This window comes from Belonocnema kinseyi, chromosome 5 (assembly GCF_010883055.1).
Source record: "Belonocnema kinseyi isolate 2016_QV_RU_SX_M_011 chromosome 5, B_treatae_v1, whole genome shotgun sequence".
NCBI classification, from domain to species: domain Eukaryota; kingdom Metazoa; phylum Arthropoda; class Insecta; order Hymenoptera; family Cynipidae; genus Belonocnema; species Belonocnema kinseyi.
Window position 1 is genome coordinate 85,676,023 of NC_046661.1, and position 3,820 is coordinate 85,679,842.

The window sequence follows — 3,820 nt, forward strand, 5'->3', positions numbered from 1 at the left end:
GGCAGCACATTGGAATAGAAAAATACTTGAGTCAAGTGGAGCACGAAATACAAATCAGTGATTATATTGTAACACACTAAAATCTCAACAGTTTTGTCTAAAGGGATGGGTTTTTTTTCTTCGTTTTTTTAGGGAAGAAAGGAAAACAATTTTTTTTTGCAGATTTCAATGGGAAAATTTTATGCTGCTTGTCCAAATTTGGTCGTTGGATTCTTGATTTCCCTTTCAGGAATTCTCCTCATTAAATTGATTATTGAACGTTAATTAGGATTTTAAATCTGATTTTAATCTCATGTAAATTTCTTCAATTTTAATTCATTTAATTATGAATTTCACGAAATTCATAATTAAAATTTTGATATTTTAATCTAATTGGATCTTGAAGAAGATAATTGTTAATATCATAACGCAAATTTCTGAAATTTCAAGATTAATTACCGATGCCAAGTTTGAAATTTTTTGAGTACTTTTTCGAAAACGAGACAATACGAAATTTTCAGGATTCTAAATGAGTAATTTTATGAAGTTAAGCTCACACAAATTTCGTTTTTAAAAGTTCCAGCAGTGAGACATTCACTTTTTTTACGTATTTTTGTTGGCAGCTCCATTGAAATTATACACTGTTAAAAATAATATTAAATATAATATACCCATGTGTATAAAAATGAATATATTAAGCATATGAAATCGCCATTAAGAGCGACTATATTAAATTTCATATATATTCATGTTAATCACTCACGAAAAAAATCAGATAGTTGAATTTCCAACTTAATAATATGAATTTGTAACAAAAAAGTATATTTTCAAGGAATTAGAACAATTTCCTACAGATTTGTTTAATTTTCAGCCAAAATGACGAATTTTCTACAAAACAGTTGAACTTTCAACTTAAAAAGACTCAGTATCTGCCGTTGAGAGTCCATAATCTCATCCAATATTGCTGATGTTAATGTCTGGAAGTGCCGAGGGTGGATGATTTTATTAACATGGTTCATAAGCTTTCGGCCTCTAAATCCTTTTTTTATATTGAGTTAGTCGACCCAATTTGCACCTTGCTTTGCTAAAATCCATATCCAAGCTAATCTTCCATGGTGGATCTTGATTCCTTTCTGGGACATAAAATGCATTTGCAGGCCTAGTTTTGCGGCCCAACGTTCTAACGGTTGACACAGCTGCACAGTATACAAGAGTTGCCTTCTCTAACGTAGTTTTTGTTGCGTTCAAATACGTAGGTAAAACCTTGCTGTTGTGGTGTTCTATTATTGAACGCAGATCTCTTGTGATGTTCATTTTGGGCAGAGAATGCCTTAGCGTTGGGTCTACATATCTGAACTCAAGTAAAGCAAGACCAAAAATCATTTCAAAATGCCGTAGCTTTCCTGGGATTTCGCTATGCACATCATCGTTATTAATATCTGAATGTGGTTCTAGTAGATCCGGTACATGATGTTTTTAATTCAACCTAGCACCTATGCCTTCAGCTTCAATCAAGTCTTTGTTGTCCAAATCTTCCAAAGCGAGTTCATCAATAGGAAGCTGCTGTTCCACTTCCTTTTTGATAGCAGCTATTTCAACAGCCGAAAGTAATCTGTTTGAATTTATTGAGTGTTTCTGATCTACCAGATTCTGTTTATTTATTTTTGTGGCTAGCTCTGGGTATTTAAGTAAGAAGAGTCTATGATGTTCTCTCCTCACACCTTGCTCACATTTCTCTGATAAAAAATAAAGGTGCATAACATCTCTGTGTATTTGGTATGTCCATTTTCGTCGGTTTTTTGGTTGCTGAACCTCTGCCTCTGGTTGTATAAGGCCATCCACCTATGGAGGATGTGATGGTGTTGGATCATCAATAGGTTGAGGAAGAACATCAATTGCTCCTGCTTCCCTATAACGCGGCTTCCGCTAACTGGTGTTCATTGACGTCGTTTTCCACGCAAAATCAGCCTGTTGTTTAATCTCCATTGCTCGGTCTTCTGTTACGTGTATATTAGTCCTGATGTCCTTCACCTTAGTGATAAGATCTCTCAGTGTGACTTTCTGTATATTAGGATACTTTGCAGGAAATTTCATTCACAAATTGTATCCTTTTTCCATTTTTGTCTCAAACTTCGCACTTTCGTAATAAAGACGCACCAAATAGCTACAAATAGCTGACGCTAGCCAAAGCATCCTCAGTAGACACCGTTAATGTTCCTGCTTCCTCTTGCTGGCAAGCTGTTTAATTAGTGAAATTTGTTCTGCCCTCGCATACTTCTATAGCTTCTTTTAAGTCCATTCATTTTTTCATGCAGGCTCTCGTGTTTCTGTGGCTTCTTATGTCTCTTTTAATAAGGGTCTCATTCACATATTCTAACCATTCTTTCCGCGGTCTGCCTCTGGACACGCTACCATTTACTTTACCCTGCTACACTTATTTCATTAGTCGTTTATATGGAATTCTCTCAACATGCCCGAACCATCTTAAAGAATTTCTTTCCCGTGTGTCTATTCTTTGAGAATTATTTCGTTACTCACTATGTCCATCGGAGTTTTCCCGCATTTTATGCACAAAATCTCATGTCAATTGCATTAATTTTACTCTTATCTTTTTCTTAATAGGTCCATGTCTCGCGCTACCGTATAGTACAGTCGGTACAAATATAGAGTTACGTATTGCCATGTTAGCTTTATTTGATATATTTTTACTTCTGATGAGGGGCCCTGCTCTACCAATAACCTTCTTGCCTTCGTTTATGCGTCTATCTAACACCTCATCTATTTTTCCGTCCCTAGTAAATAAACTACCAAGATATACGAACTTTTCAACTCGTTCAATTCTCTCATCATTTAATACAATATTGCATAGTGTTTTCTCACTCTTTCCTTCGAACACCATAGGTTTTGTTTTATTTGCGTTAATTTTGAGGCCCGTGCTCTTTGCGCTTGCATTCAGTTTATTCAACAATCTTTGTAATTCTTCGATTGACTCTGCCATAATAATCTTATCATCTGCAAACGCTAACCCACGTAACATTTATGTTTCGAGATCTACACCTTCTTCGTCAAAAAGAGCCATTTTTAAACACTTGTCCATAAATAATATAAATAACCATGAAGATATAACGCACCCTTGTCTAACTCCTTGGATAATATCGAAACAATCACTCAATTTCCCATTTACCCTTACACTCGCTTCTCTACCCGTTTATATTATTTTTATAGCTTGTTGGAGCCATCCATTGTCTCCGTACTCTTTTAGGATTTCCCAAAATTTACTTCTACTTACCTTGTCAAAAGCTTTTTCTTCTGTTATTTTCATTACCCAACGAATAAGTATTTTTGAGAATATTTTACCTACTGTAGATAATAAGCTGATCCCTCTGTAATTATTGCAGTTGCTTTCATCTCCCTTTCTTTTGAATACTGGTATAATTGCTTTTTTCCAATCGTCTCGGACGTCTCCGTGCTTAAGCATTTCAGCATTAATACAGTGCAGTCCTAGTGATCCCAGATCTGAAACGAGACGTGGTCCAATTCTATGACACGTCTATGTCCGTGTGAATATGGTAGGAGACGATATAAATGCCTGGGTTGCGCGCGCAACCCATTTCTCCTCTTCTGAATTTGAAAACTCGAAGGTGCACGATTGCCTGTCGGAGCACTTTGGCGGTTCTATTTATATCTCTATTTGCTTCCAAATAAAATGAAGAGATTGGGATTTTAATATTTCCAGATTTCGATGCTGGACTGGCGTTTCTCCTGATTTGAATACTTCGCGCGCCTCTTTAATTCGTGTATTTTGAGGTTACGTTACTTCAAGTATAAAATATAAATTATA